Genomic DNA, 24,489 nt, shown 5'->3' on the forward strand with positions numbered 1-24,489 from the left:
GTAGTCAGTTTACAATGTTGTGTCAGTTTCTGCTGTACAGCATGTTTCAGTCATACATACACATATATATATTCCATCTCATATTCTTTTTCAGTATAGGTTACGGCAAGATACTGAATATGGTTCCCTGTGCTATACAGAAGAACCTTGTTTATCCACCTTATATGAAATGTTCCTTTAGATTTAATTTTTTGGTCCATAAGCCTGAGGTCTTTGAACCTCAAGGGTTTCATTTTGCCTTCATACCAAAATTTGTAGGAGACAGAATTTAGGGACTTAAGGGTTCATGTTCTTCTCTGGCTGCTTATTTGTCATTTAGAATCCCAGGCATGTGGATTTGTCTCTTCCCTGTCTTAGCCTATCTTCCCCTAGAAGTAGACTCTGAGGCAGGTTCCAGAACCAGTAGTTAATTTGGAAGGTGATCCCAGGAAGCACTGGCCAGGAGAGTGGGGAAGTGAGTTAGGGAAGGGAAGGGTGGGTTATCAAGCAAGTTAGCACCATGGATAACAGGAGCATAGTTCTACTGGAAACACTGGGGGCCGTTATAGAACACATGCTTTAAAGCTATCTCGGTCACTGGTTCAGGGCCGCTCCTGGGGGCATCGATTGACTGCTGGGCTCTGATGGCCAGAAAGATCCCTCAGATGCTGCCAGTCAGCAGTGGGCCAGGAGTTCAGACAATTCAGACAGTGGTAAGGCATGAGGGGATATAGGCAGGCACAGACAATCTGCCACGCTCCTCCTTTCACAGAACATGGTAAGGTCACAGTACTTTGTCTGCGTGGGAACAAAAGCAGTTGAGCATTTCCTTGCTTGAAAATGAAGCCTGTGTTACAAAATGCAAAAATGTATTTGGCAATGAGTGCCAATAAAGGGCACATCAGTGAGCCAGTCACCACTGTGGCTAAATGCAGCCCAATCTTACTGGAGCCTCTGAGAGAGAATATAAAACATGCCTCAGAGTTATCCCACCCAAGGAAGCTTGAGGAAGCTTGAGGTTTTATCACCCCATTCAGTCATTATTGACTGAGAATGACTCCCGGGGTATCCCCTGGGCACTTCCCACTTGGCCCTCAAAGAGGCTGGGAGAAAGCCCTCAGGTAGAGAGCTGGAGATGCTGGCAGTGAGAGGCATGGAGAGTCAAGGCACTGGCCACAGTGTGCTACACTTAGTGTGGCCAGGGCAGCAGTATGGTGGTCATCCCTGTGGCAGGGGGAGGAGGTGACCTCTTCTCTGATGTGCAGAAGGGCCTAAGATCTGTGTTCTGGTGGCACCCCTGGCTGAGTTCCCCCAGGGAGAGTAGCAGAGAAGACAAATGCAGAGTCCCTGTGGGGCACCCCTTAGAACTGTCCTGACTTTGGGGAGGCATTTAGGAGGGATTTGAGACCAGCCACACTTTATTACAGTCCACTTTTCTGTCTCAAGGCTGTTGTGACCTGGGCAGTCCAGGTTCCAATAGAATTTTAGTGCTGGAAGGAGCCCAGGGCATCCACCTCCCCTCATACAGGGTCCTGCTTCTGTTTCTCCATCAGCTGTGTGGGCGGTGAGTTGTTGAGGTCCATGTATTCTGTTACTGGATGCTGGATGGGGCTGGGGCTGCTGGGAGATTGGGTGGTGTAACAGCCATTAAAATCTCATACACAGTAGAGCATCTGCAAGACCGTCAGACGTTATACATTGTCAAGATTTGCTCCCTCTTAAATTTTTGCTGTGTATGGTTATGCTAAAAAACGTGCCTCTTTTCCAGACTCTTTTGTATATTCTAGTCAGTATCTATTTCATATGCTTGTTAATTGCTGCTACATGTTGGTTCATAAACCTGCTTGGTTCATCCATCCAGGGAAATTTACTCATCACCACCATCAGCTTCCACAGTGTGCTTGGATCTGAGGAACCAGGAAAAGCTGAAGTTACTGTGAAATACAGAGGCAAAGTGCTGGCTAGGGACTTGGATAAAAACCCAGGAACTCTGTCCTAGCTTTTCTGCTCAACTAGGCTGTCAGTGCAGGATAAGTCATTGAGACAAACTCAAAAATAATCCTGACTGAATTTCTTGCATATGTTTCAACTTGTGTATAGTATTTTATTAGGAAAACACTATCATTTCCCTTCATGAGCCTTAAAATTTTTCTTATATTTCAATAAATGATTTTATTTTGTTTAGGGAAACACATCCTTCCCTGCACCACCCCCAGAAGAAGACAGGTATCATTTTATAATGATAATTCTCCAAAAATAGTGTTTGATAAGCTTTGTTGAGAACCTTTTTGTCTCATTAATCAATTATTTATTTGATTTATTCATTCTGTCAATAAATCTACATCAAGTTCCTCCTATGTGTCCATCAGTGTGCTCAGTTTCAAAGTAAATAAAAGAGACGCAGGCTACATCCTCCTGGAGGTAGGATGGGTGGGCGGCTGCAACCGCTGTATAGAAGATGCAGCCCATTTGCTTCCTTGAGAAATTTAAATGATGGAGACGCAGCTGGTTGAGCTCTAAGCTCAACTCTGCTTTGTCAGTCCCTGCTTCCCTCCGGCTTCTTTCTCTTGTTTCCTGTTATCCCTCCGTCTGTCTCAGAGGGATTTTCTGAGCTGTCTCTTCCTTCCAATGGCTAGGTTTCCCTGGCGCTGCCTCTTGTCACACAGCCAGTTCTTGAAGGTTGTGAAGAGAATGTCACCTTGTTTTTTTCCCCCAAACTCTCCTTACATATTTAGAAATCGAAGGTGGTTTCGGCAATGATTCATACCCTGCAGCCCTGGGATCAAATGACTGAATCCCGGGAGCATAGGAGCAAGGAATGGACTGAGTCCCTCAAATCCAGACATCTAGTTGCTGTCAGCATTTGGGAATTATGCATTCAAGCAATGCTCTCTTTTTCTCACATTTTACTTGTTGTGTGAGCAGGTGGGCGAAAGCCTGGTAGGTGTCATGGGCTAGAAAATGCTGTGAAGAATTCCTCACAGCTCCTTCCTGAACCTTCCACGATGAAGCCAATTTGCATCTGAGCCTATAGTTCTGGGGCTTCGAGCTTTATCGAGTATGTGCTTATTTAATTGCCCTCTTTACACTTGGTTCCTTTCTGCACTTTTGAATTTGGTCTGTTCCCTGCAGAACAGACTTGACTATTTTTAAACTGGTTGGCATTAAACACACTGTGGTTTCTCCTTTAAATTTGTTGATCGGGTAAATTAATTTAGAAAAACTGTGGAGATAAACATTTAAGGAAGGATTTTTAAGGAGAGGCTAGGACTTGGTTCACTGTCTTTTCAGACTGCTGTTAATGCAAATGGATTTCTTGTGTCCCTCTCACGTCGGGATGTTGTTAAGTACAGATTCTGCAATAGGAGGATTTTTCCATTAGTTGTTCAGAGGAGTAAAAGAAAAAAGCATGTTCACAGCAAAGAAGAAATTGACTTTAAGACTCTATTAAGAATAAAATGGCCTGGAACTGCAGTGGGGAAAAGGAAAACATTCACTAGAGAGGCAGAACATATAGTAGTATAATTATTGTACTAGTCATTCATAGTATTATCCCATACTGATTAACCATGACAAGAGATTGAACAGAATCCTTCAGAGTGCCCTACTTACAGGAGAAAAAAGGGTGATGTATTTGTCAGTTAAAGTGTTGCTCTAAATATTAGGGTTTTTTTTCACAAGAATTTCTTTTTCAAGGAGGAGATGTTGGAGACCAAGAACACAAAGAAAATATATATGAAACAGTGCATTGTGCTGTCACACTGCAGGGTGGTTGGTATATCTGCTTCAGATTAAGGGTTTGATGTCATGGAAACAGCTTGTTCATTTGGAAAGCTGCTGACACTCTGTGGGAAGGCAAAGGACCTGTGTGTGCGTGTGTGTGTGTGTGTGTGTGTGTGTGTGTGTGTGTGTGTGTGTGTAACAGTCCCTATCAACCCTCAGCGAAACCAAAACGCATTCCTGCCAGAAAGTATGGAATTATATCAGAGGGTTAGACTTCTCTTTTACTTTTGGCATCAGAGTTTTAGAATAGAGCACATGACTCATTTGAAGAATAATGTTGGAATGAAAATTCTGAGTCATTGGGTCTGGGGTGGGGACTGAACTTGTGCATTTCTAAGCAGCTCCCTGCTGATGCCGATGCAGATGGTCTGGGGATCACACTTGGGAAACCACTGCTTTAGAGCTGGTCTCAATTTGGCTAAACATTTGAATCACCTTCCTTTCTGGCTAGTGTGAACTACTTAATTACTTAATGTTTGGTCAGAAATTTTAAAAAGAATCATAGTTTTAAATTTTTGCTTTTGCTTTTACTGATTGGTTTGTCACTTTTAACTTTTACTTAGAGCTAGATGTCTTGGCAAATAAAAGAAGGTAAACTACGTACATGTTTAATACATTATTCTGAACTGAACATTGTAGACTATCAAATTATACTGGAGTTTGGAGACCTGGAAGGAAAACGGTTTACAGTCTCCTTCCTACCCATAAATAGAACCAAGAAATCATATAGGTGATCAATCTGGTAAAAGCGATGACTCTTTGGCAAATTGAGAATACCCGCTGTAGTGGATTGAATAGTGTTCTCCAAAAATTCTTGTCCACCTATAACTTCAGAGTGTGACCTTGTTAGGAAATAGAGTTTTTGCAGATGGAACTAGTTAAGATGGGGTCATATTGAATTAGGATGGGCCCTAAATCCAATGGCTGGTGTCCTAATAAGATGGGGAGTGGTTGCAGACACACACATACACAGGGAAGACGGCCATGTGAAAATGGAGGCAGAGATTGGAGTGATACAGCTGCAACCCAAGGCACTCCAAGGACTGCCAAGAGCCACCAGAAGCTAGGAAGAGGCAAGGAGGTATTCTCTGGAGCCTTCATAGCGAGCATAGCCCTGCTGACACCTTAATTTCAAGCTCCTACCCTTCAGAACTATGAGATAATAAATTTCTGTTGTTTTAAGCCATCACATTTGTGGTAATTTGTTACAGCAGCCCTAAGAAATAAATATGCCCACCATAGCATAGAGAACTGTACTGAAACCTGGTCTCATCAGAGCTGGATATACATGCTCTTCTTTATTTGAGATGGGCAAGCACTTTATTTCTCAAGGAAAGGGTGTGATTTCCATTTTATTGAGCCATAAATTTAAATCCCCCAATAAATTCAGGGATCATCTGTTGTCCTGTGATTTTTGAATAGCCTGTGGTTAATTAAGTACATGGTTCCAATCACAGCTATGAAATGATAATGATAAAGTCGTGTATCTTCATCCAGCTTTCTTCAGCATCCTTAAGTTATACTTGAGCTCTGTTGTAGTTGTGCTGCTGATTTCTGCATGATTCACTGTAACAGCTTAGGTGCTTATGGGGTCAGGATCATGGGTTTGATTCCCTGGTGAAACAGTTGGCTGTTTCTTGGCTGTGGACTGCTCACTTAACCCTGGCTAATGTCCTTGAAAATGTTGATCAGAATTGGAATTGAGTGAAGCTGTCTAGAACAAGTTCAATACTCTAACAAACAAAACATTTCAAGAGCACAGCCTACTAAAAGTGGGTAAGTAGTGTCAACTTCTCATGCAAAGGACAATATGATGATGATGATGATGACAGTGATGATGATGATGATATTTAATCTAATAGGTATATTTGGGTCAACATTTTGACTCTCCATCAGCACTTGGTTCATAGTTTGGAAAATTGAATTGTGTCCCAGGTTTGATCTCAATCTGTGCTGGATTTGTAGACACAATTGAGATGGCTTTGAAATTTATTAAGTTAATTATTAATGCAGCTACTTTGATTTTGAGGATGAATTTAATTCCATGGATTTTTGTAGTTGGAATCACATATAGCTTTAGGAGTTCTAGGGAGACATTGACAATATTGCCCATTAATTTCTCTTAAGTCTTAGAATCTTACCCCAAACTGACAAATTTGATTTGGATTTTATAAGAATTCCCAGCAAGATGTAAGCAACTTAACCTATAGGGTGTTTGTGTCAGTGCGAATTTGCTCTTATGATTTACATTTAAACGAAGTTATGAAAAAAGATCTTGGGAGTTGTTTTCTTTATGGAAAGTTGCTGTGCTCTCAAGAAAATGGTTTTAGTAAAAAGCTTTTCTGGATGCAGCGCTACAACAGGCCCACCTTCATAGTTTATATTAGTTGGTAAAATGTCTCGGTAGAGGCAGGGGGCAAGGGAAGGAAACGCCTTTCCAGGGTTTGAATAATTACTTCTAAGATGAAAGAAGGAAGTGGATTTGTCCTAAGCATATGAGATAAAACTTTTAAAAATTCTGTATCATAATTGTAGCATTTCAGAGTGTTCCAAAGGTTAAGTATACTGCACAGTAGGTTTAATCAGAGAAAGGGGTATTTGGCAGAATACCAGCTGATTACATTAACACGATGCCTATTGTCCTGGTTGCACAGTCTATTTTATTTGGTGTCATTTATTACATTTGGGGATGGGGGCTTCCCTTTCTTATTTCTTATTTTCTTTCCATCAGGAACAATTCCAGGAAATTTTCAGAGAGAACCTGAGATACTGTGCCTGATGCCTTGTATTTGTCCTGTTTGCTTCCCCTTTGGGTTGTTAGAGGGGAGAAAGTCTGAGTGTTAGGACACTCATAGAGGAGCAATTTCAAGGCTCTATATATGCCTGATTAGGGAGAGGATTAAAACTAATATTTATCTGAGCACCTATCAAATATCAGGTGTGGTGCAGGTAAATTCACGTATCCCTGCAGCCCTCTGATATAGGTATTATGATTCCAATTTCACTTCTAGGAAACTGAGGCTCAAAGAGATGATGCATTTGCCCAAGAACACACAGCACTTAAGTGGGATTCGGATCAGTCTGACTCCAAAGCCTGAGTTCTCTTACTGCACCATGTTACCTTTTAAAATGTAAAATGTAAATGTAAGATATTGAGTCCCACCCCTTGGGAGGTGATAGAGCATGATGGTTAAAAGGGCAGACCCTGGAGCTATGTTGCCTCGGCTCAAGCCTCATACCTGCGACTTAATAACTGTGTGACCCCAGGCAAATTGCACACCCTCTCTATGCCTCATTTCTTCATATGTATAAAGGGTGATAATATTAGCACCTACACAACAGGGTTGTGGTGACTCTAGAATGAGCAACTAGAGCAATGCCTGGCACATGGTGGGGACCAGGTTAATATTTATCATTAAGCCTTGCAATAACACTATTTGACAGGTGAAGATCTGACTATCTTGCCTGAAGTGGCACAGCTAGAATGGAGTAGCATGGCTGAAACAGGGTTTGAGCAGAGCCTGATGATATGTCCAGGGCTCTTTTCACTATACATCAGGTGAAAATTATCAGGAGTCACCAAGAACTAGAATTAGGGAGAAAACAGTATACTCCTCTGAGTCCCTGAAACCTTTGCATTGGCCTCTGAGTGAGTGCAGACACACACTCAGAAAAACATTCATGCAACAGCTGTTCTCAGGGGTGTGTGAAATTTAGCGTCCATAACCGGAGGGCTCTGATTTCCAGTTCCAGCTCCGGAAGCTAGTTACTAAGAAGGCTCTCACAGCTTCCTCACTCAGTCTTCTGACTCACTGCAGCCTGCCTCCCCTCTGTCCCCGCCCAACCCAAATCCTGGGATTGCTGGGAAGGCAACAAGGATCTGATCACTGTGAAGTGACCGTGTTTTAAGTCTCCTTGCAGAGCGAATCCTCACATTGGTTGCTGGGTTGTCAAAGCTTTAGAGAAGATGGCCCTAGTGCTGGCTGCCACGTGCCTCCTGACTGTCAGTTCAAATGTGAGTGGGTGAGAGCAGGGGGCACTTCAGAAGCTTCTCAGCAGAAAAGACTAAGTATCATGTTGTCACCTCCTACCATCACTGCCCGTGTCCCTTTGTTCTCTGCCCTTGGTAGGCAGGGGTCATTTTTTCTTCTCATGTAAGCGGACCACAATTCACCTAAGATAGTTTAACACAAATCTCTCTAAATGTTTGTGATGGTGTTTGATTTGATGTCCCAGTGAGCCCCCAAATCTCCATTCTTCCTTCTTGCCATAGTTTCTTCCCTCTCCTCTGTTTCACTGGAATTGATAATAATGGTGCCACAAAGAGACTTGTTCCAACTAACCTTGTTTTCTTCTCATCCATTGAGCACCCCTTGTATATACCCAGCCCTGGGACTTGACTCATGTCATACCTTGTCCATTCTGCCATTTAGAGTGTTAAGACACTCACAGAATAACAATTTCAAGGCTCTCCATATTCTTGGCTGGAGAGAGGATCGAAACTAGCATTTTCTGAGCACCCATCAAGATCTAGGTGTGATGCTGATAAATTCACATATCCCAGGAGCCTTCTGACATAGGAATTATGATTCCTGTTTGTGTTCTGTTTCTCGTTTAAGGATTAGTTCTACTTCTGCAGCTAGCCTTATCTCTCTCAGCTGCCTGTTTTGTATCTCTCATGTAGCCCTTGGAGGCAGGCACCTCTATCATATAGCCCCTTACCACACATTTATGATTCCTGAAAACACAAATGTTGGCTTCTCACTAGGAACACTTGCTAATTCCTGCCTATCGGGTTTTTCTTGTGAGACAATGCTTAGCCCATGTTTAGGGCAAGTGAATGCCCCAGAAGCAGCCCTCAGCAAATGATAGATGAATTAAGTTGGTGGATAAATTGTGCTACTTCATCACCCTTTGGTAGGATGATTCAGACATGTTCTGCAGTATATCTCAGAGGTCCTCAGTGGAATTGAGCCTCATTTGCCCACAGCAGTAACCTCCTCAATAACGAACCCTTTTTTGGCTTCTTTCCCTTCCCTGGCTTACTTCCAGTCACCCTTACCAGAGCTTCCTAGGATCATCTCCAAAGTAAACTACTTGTATCTGAATCCTTGTCTCAAGGTCTGCTTCTGGAAGAATCTAGCCCAGACAAAAACTTTAGATTTGCTCACTTAATATGATGGTTTTCCACAAGTTTGTTGCACATTCCTTTGTGGAGTCGGGTTGGGGAACTATTTCTTCTCTTGATTCAACAATATTTATGGAGCACTTAATGTATATGAGACATTGTACAGAATTATACAGAGGACTAAAAATTGAATGAATTGAATGATTAAAAATAGTTCTTGACCTCTAGGAATTGTGATATGAAAATGGATTTCAAAATTGCAATCTCAAGATTTCTCTACAATTTCTTTTTCTTGACCTTTAACTGGTGTACTAACTGAAACAAAGGAAATGATGTTATGGTAACACTGAAAGTCAGAGATGACACATTGTTGACAATTCAGTTTTAGCAGTATTAGGCGATCCTCTGAAAAAATACAATCCTACACTGCTAAAGCATCAAATGTCATTTTATCTCATGTTCTTGTCCAATTTTTATCTATGTCCATATTGCTGTAACGGATGGCAATCAGAGCATAGTTACAATTTTGAATTCTGCTTTTAAATTATCACTCTACTGTGTATGTTTCCATTTTTTAGACAATCTTCATAATTATTGTGAATAACTTAGAGTACTATACTGAGCTGATGTATCATAAATTACAAAATAGTTTTCATATTGTATAACTTTTAGGTTATTTATTAATGTTTACCATTATATATAATACTTCAGTGAAAATCTGCTGACAGTTTTTTTCCTGTTGAAATATTTCCTTTTATAAATTCTCAGTAGCAGGATTTCTGCTATTCAACCAAAGAGGCTAGATTTTTTTGTGGCTCTTCTTGTCTCTGACACTTCTTTTCTTTGTGGTTCCTAGAGCAAAGAGAGCTGTTTAAATATTCATGTTAGAGGAAGTGGAGAGATGAAAAAAAGATACTAGGTGTCCCTTAAATCTTTTTCCTATTACTGCAATAGCATGGATTAATGTAAGAGGCCAGTAAATGATCACGTTGGGAATCACCAAGAATCTAGCCTGAAGGAGGCAAGATATAGGGCATCTGGGCAGGCTTATTCTCTGGGCCTGGGAGTAAGGGTCCCAGTATACTTCCTGGTGAGATGTGTGGCATGCTCCAGGTAGCATGAAGTAGACAGATGGGAATACTGTCTGGCAAGTTTTCACTAGTGTTGTCCTTGGCTTCCTGGGCCTGATGGACCTGCTCAGGTCAGCCAGGAACTCTTATACACTGCTGCTTATCTAGAGCTGGGCTGTCATTTGAATGTGTCATCATCTGCTCCAGTGGTCCCTAAGTGACCTGGCATTATGCTGACTGATGGTCAAAGAGAGAAATTCTGGGTGTTCTTGCTACAGCTGAGGACTGTTGTCTGCTTCAGAAATTCCCAGGTACCCCCAACTCTATGGTTTTAATTTAAACAATACAGAGGAAAAATATACAGTTGAAGACAGTTTCTAGATACCCATTTGATTAAGTAATTACTTAGTTACTTAATTCAATATTAGTTAACAAACACATAAAAGCATTTTTTTTTCAGGGGTTGCCATGTACTAGTCTTGTTTCAGGTGCTAAGACTTGATACCAGCCCTTGGGAAAGTGGTCTGTGACACAATATTACACTGTAACTATATTGTTCTTCAGAATAAGAACAGGAAGTCGAAACTCCAGATTTGTTTTGTAGTTTATAATCATGCATTTCCAAAAAGGATTCAAGGATCATAATCCAAGCCATGTCATGACTAGCCCTTTTATGCATACACTTTCTCTCATTTGAAAGCATATTTTTAACAGCCCTAAACTCACCACCCTAAGTTCACTCCAATTTGTAACCTCTTCCTTCAAAACCTGACTCAAAGCTTACTTACCCTGAGATATTTTCTTAGTTAAATCCCATCTGTTTCTGATTTCTGCATACAGGATTCCTTGGTATTTATGATGGAGAGTTAGATTATCCTGAATATATTTGAATTTTGATGTATATAAATTTGTATATCTTAATCTAAGTTCTGTTGAAATATAACATGCATACAGAAGAAGGAACCTGTTGTAAGTGTACAACTCAATTAATTTGTACAAAGTGGACATTCCATGTAACCAGTACCCAGACCAAGAAACAGTGCCCCTCTGGAATCACCACATGCCCTCACACTTGGTTCCCTGTACCACTAGATCCAGGGTCACAGCACACTCCAGCATGACCCTACCCATAGGTAGAGGTCTTTCTAACTGAAATTAGTCCCTAAAGTCTGGAAGAGGTGACTGTATCCTCAAATGAGCAGACAGCTACACAAAGCCACAGGGATCAAGAAGAATCAGGGAATCATGACACCACCAAAGGAACATAGTAAACTTCTAGTAACTGACCCCAAAGAAATGGAGGTACACGAATTGTTTAACAAGACAATTCAAATAATTGTTTTAAAGAGGCTCATAGATCTGCAAGAAAACAGATAAACAATTAAATTAAATTAGGAAAACAAGTGGGGGAGGGTATAGCTCAAGTGGTAGAGCACATGCTTAGCATGCACAAGGTAATGGGTTCAATCCCCAGTACCTCTTCTAAAAAAATAAAATAAAATAAGTAAATGAATAAAACCTAATTACCTCCCCTTCAAAAAATATTTTTAAAAATTAGGAAAACAATATAAGCACAAAATGAAATGTTCAACAAAGAGAGAGAAAACATAAAAAAGAACCATATGGAAATTTTGGAGCAAGAGAATACAATGATTGAACTGAATTGAATAGAGATTTTAAATAGCAGATTGGACCACACAGAAGAAAGAATCAGTGAACTCAAAGACAGATCATTTAAAGTAATCCAATCAGAGGAGCAAAAAGAAAAAAAGAATGAAAAGGAATGAAGAAAGCCTATGGGATTTAGGCACACCATTAAGAAAAATAATCTATGTCATTGGAGTCCCAGAAGGAGAAGAGAGGGAAATGGGGACAGAAGGCTTATTTAAACAAATAATGGTTGGGAACTTCTCAAACTTGGGGAGAGATTTGGACATACAAGTTCATAAAGTTAATAGGTCACCTTCAGATTTCAGTACAGAACAGTCTTCTGCAAGACACATTATAATGCAACTATCTAAAATTAAAGAAAAGAGAATTTTAAAGGCAACAAGAGAAAAAAATTCTCTCATACAAGGGAACACTTATAAAGCAGTCAACAGATTTCTCAGCAAATACCTTGCAGGCCAGAAGAGAGTGAGCAGATATATTCAAAATGCTGAAAGCAAAAAATCTGCCAACCAAGAATATTTTATCCAGTAAAATTGTCCAGCAGAAGAAATGAAGGTGAGATAAAGACTTTACAAAACAAACATAAGTTGAAGGACTTCATCACCATTATTCTTGCCTTACAAGAAACGCTGAAAAGAGTTCTTCAAGCTAAAACAAAATGATGCAGATTACTAACATTAAAACATAAAAAATTTACAACACACTAGTAAATTTACATATATAGTAAAATTTTGAATGATCTAATACTGTAATGTGATTGTGTGTTAACTGCTTAACTCTAGTATAAAGATTAAAGGAGTAGAGTGTTAAAAATAGCTATAGTTATAATAATTTTGTAATTGATGCACAATATAAAAAGGTATAAATTGTTACATCAAAACCATAAAATATGGGAAGGAGAGTAAAAGGGTAGAGTTTTTATATGTAATCAGAATTAAGCTGAAATTAGCTTAAAATTGACTGCTTTATCTGTAAGATGTTTCAAGTAAGCCTCAGAGTAACTACGGTACTAAAACCTATAGTAGATATATGCAAGGTAAAGAGAAAGGAATAAAAGTATAATACTATGGAAAAATCATTTCACAAAGGAATACAGAAAGAGAGGAAGAAAAGAACTACAAAACAGTTGGAGAACAATTAACAATATGGCAAAATGAATAATAAAACAAAAATGAAGTAAAACAAAACATGTATGATCATCTCAATAGACTCATGAAAAGCATTTGGCATAATACAACATCCTTTCATGATGAAAACATTCAACAAGTTAAGTATAGAAGGAACATTGAGCTTAGCAAGAATGTTACGGGAGAATTTTAAATAGGGTGAGTTAATTGGAGGCTAGAAAGGAAGGAGGAATTGAGGATAGCACTATTTTCTTTCCTCAACTTTGGGACCATGTGCGCTGACTATTTCTTTTTCCTTCTCCTATCATTTTGTTGGTCCTTTTGGGACATTTTTGCCTTAGCTTCAATTTGAATATCTATATCCAGTGTAGAGAGGAAAAAAAATCATTTATCCTCTTACGATTGGTAAACTGCATCTACAAGTTAAACTGAAAAAAGACAGTTTAACAGGACAAAAAACCTATAGAATTTATTTATTCATGTAACATGCATGTATGTGGTGGAGCTCAATGATAAATAACTCAGAGGGGTGGTTATTATTTGGGGCTTATATACTGTTAGCAGATAGTGAGACCCCTAAATTAGGAAGCCCACAAAAAGATGAGTCCTTGCCACTGGCTGTAAAAGAATTCACAGCAGAGGTGGAGGGACAAAGTGAAAAGCTACTTTATTGCTCAAAAAAGGAAAAGGAAAGAAAGCACTCCAGCTGGAGCTGTCAGCTCAGATGGCCAGTTGAGATAGCTCCAGCTCTGGGTTGGGCCACGTGGACATTTATTAGAAGCTTCTGCCATTATGTCTTCCTTCTGGGTGTGTTGCCGAAAGATCAGCCCCTGTCCCTAATGAGCCAAAGAATTCAGAGACCGGGTCTTGGAGCTTAGAAGAAAAGGTGCAACTTTATTGCTTTGCCGGGCAAAGGGGACTCACAGCAGGCTAGTGCCTTCAAAACTGTGAACCCACCGTGGGGATGGGGCAGGGTGGTTATATAGCCATAGCTCAAACAATAAAGCAGAATCATTTTCTCATCAGAAGACTTAGAATGGTGTCATGATGCCTCCAGGTGACCAATTCTGTAGAGGCTAGTGGTTGTCCCTCTTTCCATCTCTTTATCTGATGAGCACCCAAGGTGTGGTCTTCTTGGTAATTCAGGCTATTTTGTAAGGTTACAGTCCTGTGACCTTCTCCTTAGAGAACAACTCAGAGACCAAGCATGATTATTGCTTTCGATGACTGGAATAAAGTAGAAACAGTAAGATCAATAGCTTTAGTTTTAACAGTGGGCCTGGAGCTGTGGGTAGCAATCGGTCAGTCAGGTTTCTTGACTGTTCTAAGGGCAAGCATAAGAATAAGCAATCTGTTAGCCTAAGTGTGGCCATTTTATTAATCCTCCTTCAGGTGTGCTAGAACCAATCACTTTTTCCATCCTTGGGTAGGCTTTTCCGATTGTTGTCATGGCAGCCGTCAACTGTCATGGTGTGTCATTGAGCATGCTAATACATAACAAGGAGCATAAATGAGGCTTAAGGTCTACGGGATGTCAAATCCTCCTCCATCTTGGATCTAGTTGTTTTTAACCAGTTTTGTTTCTAGGGCTAGGGGAGAGATCTGGTCATCATTCAGTTAGCTTTTTCCCTCTGATGACAGTTGTAGTATCCATAAAACATCTCAGGAATGTGCATCAGACCATAAGTCTGTGACTATTGTCCTAATCATCAACTACTTGAGCCTGCTGTTTTATGACTCAGGAAGGCCTGGGAGATTAGGTTTTCTATAACCAAGAGGCAGAGGTTGGGTACGGGGCCTGAAGGGTCCTAGTCGGTTTCAATACCATCTTAACAAAGATCAGCATTTTGTGAAGAAGTGACTAGACAAAGGAAAGAGTGACTTGGACTTCTAAGGGTGGTAAATTGTGGCAAGGCAACTAGGAAATGTATGGTAGATAAGGATTGTTTAGTAAAGTTTGTTACGCAGATAAGAGTCATTCTTTTCCTGGTATGGGAGAGAGAACACCTTTACAAATGATGAGTTATGTCACCCTTCCAAATAGAAATTTATGTCCTGCTTTTAGGCAGAAAGCAGGAGGACATAGAGTTCCTTCTTTGTCTGCTGTTTCTTAATAGTGTTCAGTTCAAAATAATCCTTATGCCAAAGTGGCATCTTTGGGGTGGCATTCTGATACCCTTCACCAGTAGGACTTAAGCTGTTTAGCCATGAACTTTCTGTACTTGTTAAACTAAAGGAACATCCAAATGGCAAGGTGCATTTTTTAAAATAATAATTTGAAATGTAAAATGTTAAGTTCAGGAGAATAGCGAACATTTTTTGCATCACCAGTGACAGTTCTGAAAGGGTTATCACCCCCACCCTGCCTATCTATTAATCTGGAGACAAATACATAAATAACATGCCCTGCTATTAATTCTGAGATGATATTGGTTTGTAGTTAAGAATTATAGACTCTGGATTCACATTTTCTGGGTTCAAAAACCCACTTCCTAAATTATCTTTAACAGAAGAAAGTTTAGGGTTTTAGCGGAATAGGCCATTGTCAATAATAGAGCTTTGTAGAATTACAGGGAGTTGATCGCTGAATATATCTCTTGCTGAATTCTGGCAAAATCAAACAAAAAACATGATATCAGGGTGTTTTATTCGAGTCTTTCAGCCTGTGGGCCCTTCAGATTTTTGGGTGTTTTTTGGTCACAGCTATAACCATTGCTTGATTCTCTTTAATGACAATATTGTATTTAATATAACAATAACAAGGAAATGCTCACTGTAAGATGAGCAAGACATTAGCCCCACAGAACCAGTTGGAACATGTTCTCCAACAGAAGGTGATTAGTACTGGAAGAAGGTGTGAGTTAAGCACTCTAGAAAAGCAAAAACTATAACTATCATAGTTTCCTATAGATATATCCAGGTAGAGTGAAAAGCTGAAAGAGACATTAAGAGATCTAAACCAGTGGGTTTGCAATCCTGGATCACCTGAAGGGTGTTAGGAATGGTCTTTGCCCAAGATTTATCCCAGAGATATTTGACTGGGGAGGGGCTTGGACAGTCTCCAGAAATTCTAATGTGCATCTAATTAGGGTTGCACTAATATAAACCAACTGTAACTTTTCTGAAATGCAGAGGTGTTAGAACAGATTCCCCAAGCTATGCAGCTGTGTGTTGTAGTAGGGCTGGCTCTAGGCCTGGTGCTTTTTCTATTATACCTTTCTTCCTGATTTATTACCTTGGCAAATTCTATCTCTCACTTCCCCTTCATCCTTATTCACAATCCTGCCTTTTGACTTGACAAAGCAAAAAGTCGTCTTCTGGCAGTGAAATGGTGTTTTGGATCCAAGAGGTAAATTACTTCTTACAGACAAGCACTTTTCCTCCAAGGGGAGCATATTTTACTTACCTCCTTTCATAGCACCATGGGGGTTCCAGAGAGATGTTAAGCAGCAGGAATTCTTTGGTTGATAAAGAAGGCATTGTATTAAAAGGGTATGACAGCTCTTTGGAAATACAAAGAGAAAACAATTTTAGGAGCCTCCTGAATCTTGTTACATTTTGGTTTGGAAATGAATTCTGAGTTCTTGGGGTTTTTCTGGAACATATGATTTATTTCTAAGATAGAAGTCTTTCAAAAAACTCTACTTTGCAGGACTTTTATGCTTCTGATGAGCTTCTAAAGAGTGATATTATAGAAGTATTTGTGAGACTGGTAATGGTTACATGGGGAAGATGTAGAACTTTCTAAATTTAAACAGTATTTCGAGCGTATAGAAAAGAGTAGAAGAAAATATAATGAATAACTGTGTACCTGCCTCTAGCTTTTACAAATCTTAATAATATACTGTAATTATAATACAATGCAATATGATATAATTTGGAATATAAAAACTTTTTACTGGAAAAAAATTCAAAGATTCACTAAAGTAAATATATAGTATGATAACTACTCACATAGCTTTTTCTCCAGCTTTAGAAATTATTAACATTTTGCCGATCTATTTTTCATCTGTCCCCATCTACCTCCTTTTCTTATATTACTAGAATATTTAAAAAAAGAATCCTAGACATCAAGTAGTTTCAGTTGTAAATATTTTGGTATGCATCACTGAGGTTTGTTTGTTTCACATGACCACCATGCCATTATTGTACTTAACAAAAATAGTGGAAATTTCTTAACATTGTCTAATATCTAGCCCATAATCAAATTTCCCCAGTTCTCTCAGTTTTTTAAAAACAATTGTTTGGTATAACAACTCTTTATCATCAAAATTTTTAAATCATATCCAAAGTGGAAAGAATAGTATAACGTACCCAATATTCCATCACGTAGCTTCAACAATCAGACACATTCAGTTTTTACAGACCGAAAACATTATTGTACACCTCTTCTGCTGTCTGTATTTGGTGTTTTTCATTTCTGAGAATGTTTTAAATAATGTTATTACATGTGGGTAATATATAATGTAACAATAAATATATGGTGTTTGCATGCTTTGAACCATACTTGAATGTTACACCTATTCTTTGTCATTATGTCTGTCAACTAAAATAAATGCGCAGCCTAAAAGTTGAGAGTTATGTTTTATTTGGCAGGAAGACTCAAGCCAGGATGACAGCCTCTCAGATTGCTCTGAGGGACTGCTCCGAAGAGGTAAGGGAGGAGCTAGGATATATAGGAGCTTTACAACAAAGACCAGGTAGTTGGAACAATAAAAGATTACTTGTTATCTAAAGAAAAATAGGCATCTCAAGTTAAAGAATTTAGTGCTTTTCTATGTACAGGAGGAAGCAAACAGTTGGGCTCATTGAATTCATTCCTTTGACAAGCGTCTAGATATCTAGGGCCAGCATCCTGTCCTTTCTTACCCTTGAGTCCCCTCAGAGGGCACCACTGTGAGTGGCTGCAGAGGCTGGGCTGCAGGCTTGTCTTCACTGGGGGGTGGCGGCAGCGGCTGATGACGGTCAGCTTTCTTTGTTTACTTATATGGTTTGCAGTATTTTTCGTTCACGTCTCTTTTTCACTTGACATCATGCGTTTTTAGGTTTATTTTTAAATGTTCCTTCTGTGGGTCAACAATTTTGGCTGGGCTCAGCTTTTTCTGCATCAGTTGAGATGATCATATATTCTTTTTCCTTCATTCTGTTAATGTAGTGTATTACAGTGATCAGTTTTTGTATGTTGAATCATCTCTGCCTTCGAGGATTAAATCTCTCTCCATCACTGTGTATAATCTTTTTAATATGCTGTTAAATTCAGTTTGGTAATATTTTCTTGAGGATTTTTGCATCTATTCATAAGGGACATTGGTCTGTAGTTTTATTTTCTTGTAGTTGTTTTTGGCTTAGTATCAGGATAGTGCTGGCCTCATAGAATCAGTTAGGAAGTGTTTCTTTATCTTCAGTTTTTTTTTTAGTAAGAGTTTGAGAAGGATTGGTGTTAGTTCTTTAAAGGTTTGGTATAATTCACCATGAAGCCATTAGGTTTAGGTTTTTGTTGGGAGATTTTCAATTACTGATGCCATCTTCTTACGTTTATAGGCTTATTCAGATTTTCTGCTTTTTTTTTTAACATTTTTTTATTGAGTTACAGTCACTTTACAATGTTGTGTCAAATTCCAGTGTAGAGCACAATTTTTCAGTTATACATGAACATACATACATTCATTGTCACATTCTCTTTCTCTGTGAGCCACCACAAGATCCTTTATATATTTTCCTGTGCTACACAGTACAATCTTGTTTATCTATTCTACATTTTGAAATCCCAGTCTGTCCCCTCCCACCCCCCATCCCCCTGGCAACCACAAGTTTGTATTCTATGTCTATGAGTCTGTTTCTGTTTTGTATTTATGTTCATCTTTTTTTTTTTTTTTAGATTCCACATATGAGCAATCTCATATGTTATTTTTCTTTCTCTTTCTGGCTTACTTCACTTAGAATGACATTCTCCAGGGACATCAATGTTGCTACAAATGGCGTTATGTTGTCGGTTTTTATGGCTGAATAGTATTCCATTGTATAAATATACTGCTTCTTCTTTATCCAGTCATCTGTTGATGGACATTTAGGCTGTTTCCATGTCTTGGCTAATGTAAATAGTGCTACTATGAACAGTGGGTTGCAGGTGTCATCCTGGAGTATGGTTCCTTCTGGATATATGCCCAGGAGCAGGATTCCTGGGTCATATGGTAAGTCTATTCCTAGTCTTTTGAGGAATCTCCATACTGTTTTCCACAGTGGCTGCACCAAACTGCATTCCCACCAGCAGTATAGGAGGGTTCCCTTTTCTCCACAGCCTCTCCAGCATTTGTCATTTGTGGGCTTTTGAATGATGGCCATTCTGACTGGTGTGAGGTGATACCTCATTGTAGGTTTATTCAGATTTTCTGTTTCTTTGTGATTCAGTTTTGATAGATTTGTATGTCTAGGAATTCATCTGTTTCCTCTAGGCTACCTTTTTGGCATATAGTTAGGTGTTCATAATATTCTCTTACAATCCTTCTAATTTTGTAAGGTGAGCAATAATAATACCTCCACTTTGATTTTTAAATCTTATTTGTGTCTTCTTTCTTTTTCTTTGTCATTGTAACTAATGGTTTGTCATTTATGTTGCTCTCTTAAAATACAAACTATGGTTTTATTGAACTACTGTTTTAAAAAATTCTCTTGTTTATCTCTGCTGTAATATTTATTATTTTTTCCTTCTGCTAGCTTTGTTTATTTTGCTCTTCTTTTTCTAGCTTCTCAAGGTGTAAAGTTAATTTTGATTTGAGATCTTTCTTCTTTTTTAATGTATGCATTTATATCTATAAATTTTCATCAGAGCCCTGCCTTCACTGTATCCCATAAATTTTGGTATATTGTGTTTTTGTTTAATTAATCTCTAAGCAGTTTGTAAGTTACATTGTGATTTCTACATGTGTGTGCATTTTTCATTTTTATTCTGTTACTGGTTTTTATATTCCTTCCATTGTGGTCAGAGAGAATATTTTGTGTGATTTAAATCTTTTAAAATTTGAGACTTGTTTTGCAGCCTAACACATTATCTATGCTGGAGAATGTTCCAGGTCCACTTTAGAAGAATGTATTTTCTGTTAGGTCTGGTTGGTTTATAATATTGTTCCACTGTTTCCTTACTGGTCTTCTATTTATTCTATCCATTTTTGAAAGTGGGGTATTTAATTCTGCAACTATTATTGTAGAACTATCTACTTCTCCCTTACATCTGTCAATGTTGCTTTGTATATTTTGGGGCTCTGTTTTTTGATATATATACGTATTTATAACTTACATATCTTGATGAATTGGCCCTCTTATCAATATATAACTTCCTTTGTGTCTTGTAATGGTTTTTTACTTAGACTATTTTGTCTGATATTAGTATAACCAGCCTAGCTTTCTTTTGGTATACTATACATTGATTAAATTCTACAATTTAATAAGGCATAGATTGTATTATTTTTAGATTCCACATTCTATGCCTTTAAATTGCATAATTTAATCCATTTAAGTTTAAAGTAATTAATGATAAAGAAGCAATTACTTCTGCCATTTTATTATTTATTTTCTGTATTTATGACACCTATTTTATTCTTTATTTTCTCCATTACTACCTTTTGTGTATAGTTGACCTTCGTAGTGAACCTTTTATACCCTTTTCTTTCCTTTTATGTATAGTTCTAAAAACATTTTCTTAGTAGTTACCATGGATATTACATTTAATAGGCTAAATTTATGAATTGATACCAACTTAACTTCAATAGCATACAGAAACGGCTCCTATACAGCTTCTTTGTGATCCCTTTACATTGTTTTTGTTGCAGCTGTAAATTTGTACATTCTGTGCCCAACAATGTAGCTTATGATAATTTGTCATGCATGTCTTTTCAGTCCTGTAAGAAGTGACATGTGGAGATGTAAGCAAAAAATACAATAATATTGTCTTATATTTGTCCATATATTTAACTTTACCAGAGATCTTTATATCTTTATACAGCTTTGAGTTACTGTCTAGTGTACTTTCATTTCAGACTGAATGACTCCGTTTGACATTTCTTATAGGGCAGGTCTAGTTGTGATGAATTCCCTCAGGTTTTGTTTATCTGGAGATATTTTAATTTCGCCCACATTTTCAGAATACATTTTAGTCAGGTATAGAATTCATGTGACAGTTTTATTTTTCTTCCAGCACTTTAAATATGTCATCTTACTGCCTTCTGTCCTTCATAGTTCTGATGTGAAATTGGCTGTTAATCTTATTGACGATCTCTCCTATGTGGCTAGTTGTTTCTGTCTTGCTTCTTTAAGATTCTCTCTTTGCCTTACACAGTTAGTTATGTATTTCCATGTTGGTCTCTTTGAGATTTTCCTACGTGAAGTTCGTTGAATTTCTTCTATGTACAGATCTGTACTTTCATCACATTTGGCAAGTGTTTGGCCATTTTTCCCCCCAAATATTCCTTCTTCCCCTTTCTTTCTCTCTTCTGCTTTCAAAACCCCCATAATGCATTTATTGGTCTACTTGATGGTGTCCCACAGGTCACTTGTACTTTGTTCACTTAATTATTTTTTCTTTCTTTTCCCTGGATTCAGTAATTTCAATTGCCCTATTTTCAAGATTGCTGGCTCTTTAACCTCATCACATTTGCTGTTGAATCCCTTTAGTGACTTTTTCATTGCACTTATTGTTCTTTTCAGCTCTAGAATTTCAGTTTGATTCATTTTATAACCTATTTTTTATTGATTTTCTCACTTTGTTCAGATATATTTTTCCTGATTGTTTTAGTTCTTTTTCCATGTTTTCCTTTATCTCTTTGAGTATATTTAAGACAATTGTTTTAAAGTCTTTCTCTAGTAAGTCTGATACCTATGTTTCTTCAAAGATGATTTCTGGAGATTTATTTTGCTCCTTTGAATGGGCCATACTTTGCTCTTTCTTTGTATGCTTTGTGATTTTTTTGTGTGTGCAAAACAGACATTTGAATGTTGCAGCTCTGGAAACCAGACCCTCCTCTTTCCTCGGGGTTTGATTTTTTTATTGTTGAAGGCCGTAATAGTTCATTTGTCTAGTGACTTTCCCAAATTATTCTTGCAATGACTGTTTTCCTTGATGTGTATGTTCTCTGAAATCTCTGTCTCTTAGCTTGAGTTCAGCTAGTGTGTTAACATATTTCTTGAATGCCAGGAGCCAAAAACAACAAGCAAATAAGAAAAACCAAATCCCAAACTAAACAATATAAATGAAAACATCTCTCCAAGCCTTTACACATTGGCTTTGTTCTGTGATTCTCCTTCCACACTTAACTTGGCTTGCACTGAGCCTAGGGATTGGCCCAAGGTGAAAAATTAGAGTCTTCTCAGTTCTTTTCTGAGCATGCATCTTGCCCTGGGCATGTGCACAACTTACTAAATTCCCCCATATACACAGGAAAAAAGGCAGTATATGTCCTAATTTCCAAAAAAAAATTCTTTCACACTTTTGCTCCTGGTACTTATGCAGTTTATTATATATTTCAACATTAATCTTTAGTCCTAGGTGTCAGTGGGTTGTTAGTTGGATTTCCAGTGTTTCTGAGCAATACCTTCTACTTTTCTGGCCTTAGTCTAAGTTAGGTGAAAGGGAGATAAATACCTTGTATCAGTCCTTTGGATAACCCCTAGACAGATTAGAACAGACATACACAATAATTCGTAAATAGGGTCTGCTTTGTTTTCTCTTTGACCAGGAACCAGAATCCCACACTGAACATGGGCTAAGACTCCTGCTATGCCAGAGATGGCTGGGGGTAAGGATAAGTAAAAACTCCACAAAGCTTTCTTGCTCTTTTGATAACTACCTTTTTTCCTGATTCAGTGTCTACTTAATTGCTATAAACCTTTGACTGTTTTCCAAAGTCCTGAGATAATTATTTTTCATAGTTTCTGCTTGTTTTCTGATGTTTCTATTGAGGAATAAGAGATTGGAGCTGCCTACTCTGCCATTTTTTTTCTCTAACTTTTATCATGAAGTTCCTTTTAAGAGAAACTGCCCACTCATTACCCCTAGAGAAGGGATATTCTTACACAGATCAGATGACTCCACCCTTTTGACCACAGTTGTTGGGACTGTGGAATGTGTACCTGGTTCATTGTTTGGCTTGAAAATATTTTGTTAGTGAAATAGATTACCTCTCTTGGGAATCTGAACTGAGAAAATGAAGCAAATAGAATCAGGAGCTGAGGCTAAAAGTATCTGTATGGGGAGGGCTCATGATTTATAATCAGCAGCCAGGGGGCCTCATGGCAGATTTTGAGGAAGCAGATATTTAGGAAATAGGTACTGAGAGCTACAGAGAAGCCGTAAATAAGAGAACATGTGGCTGGTGAGAGATGAGATAACAGCTAATCCCCAGATTTCCCTTGGCTCCCACTGTCTTTCCATTTCCAGTGTTGTGTATCCTTACAACAAACTTCAGTTATCAAAGTTCCTTGTATGATTTCTGGTTTTCTCACAACCTATAGAGCTCAGTTGGAACATGGCACCATCCTCAAAGGCTTCCATAACTACTCAGACTTTTATGAAATGCATGTGAGTCATCTCCCTAACATGGCTTATATTTCTCTTACAAGGCCACCAACATTAATAATAAAAAGGGAAACATCAGAGCAAATGTCTCCAATGAAACCAACTCATGTGAAAAATAGTTCCAAACACCAGATATGACTGGATTCATTCATCCTTATTAAAAAATAAGCAATTGCCCTCTGTGTTTTCTCTTTTGCTAAGTTCAAAGCCCAGTAGAAATTTGAGTTTATCTTTGGACCATGTAAATTCCTCTTTTCCTTACAGTGGAATACCACAGTGGGAAGGCTCTATATGAAAAGATGGTGGATGCATCTCAGGCAAGCTTCTCCAAGAAGAGTTACAACTGTATTTACTCAAAGGAGGCATGAAGAAGCACACAAGAAGGGAGACAACTGCCTTCTAATAGGATAGTGAAGACAGAAGGCAAAATAGGCACTAAGTCAGACAATTGTTCTGTGTTTGTTTTTTGAGTAGAAGAGGGAAATGTGCTCAGAGCAGCTGAATACTGAGGATGAGTGATTATACTGTCTACAGAAAGCCCCTGCTATTGCTGTTATAAGAAGCTTCTCAAGTAGATGAGACACCAGAACCCAGTCTGCCTGCTTACATGCCGAGTCAAAAAAAAAAAAAAAGGAAAATCCCTTGGGGAGATTTGAGCACTCAGTTGATTCTGGTGGAAGTACTGCTGATTGAAAAGTGGCAGGTGGCAGGTGGTATGTTCTTATTGGAATAAATACCTTTTGAGTCTGTTGGCAGGCACCTCAGGGGCTCATGTTTGATTCAAGCTAAATGGACACAAGGGGCGTTTTTCCTCTTATTTTATTACCAGAAATACAAATTTAGGTAAGTGACATGGAGTAGTGTTTCTTTATCATTTTTTCCAACTCATTTCTTTTTTTAACAAGCATTAAAAATCTCATGCCCTCCATTAATGTTGTTTGAAATTTCTAAGTAAATTAAAATGTGATTTAAAATAAATCAATATAATGAGACAAAGGAATACTTCATTTTCAAACTAAGGACTGATCCTTTTAAAGTCACTAAACAAGATAACAAAGTTACCAAGTTTCAAGTTGAACTTGAAACTCAGTTTATCAAGTTATCAAGTTACTTAAGTTTCTTGAATGCTTTAAACATATTCTGTAGCTTTCATGTTTATCTCTT

Source organism: Camelus dromedarius, chromosome X (assembly GCF_036321535.1).
Source record: "Camelus dromedarius isolate mCamDro1 chromosome X, mCamDro1.pat, whole genome shotgun sequence".
In the NCBI taxonomy this organism is placed as follows: domain Eukaryota; kingdom Metazoa; phylum Chordata; class Mammalia; order Artiodactyla; family Camelidae; genus Camelus; species Camelus dromedarius.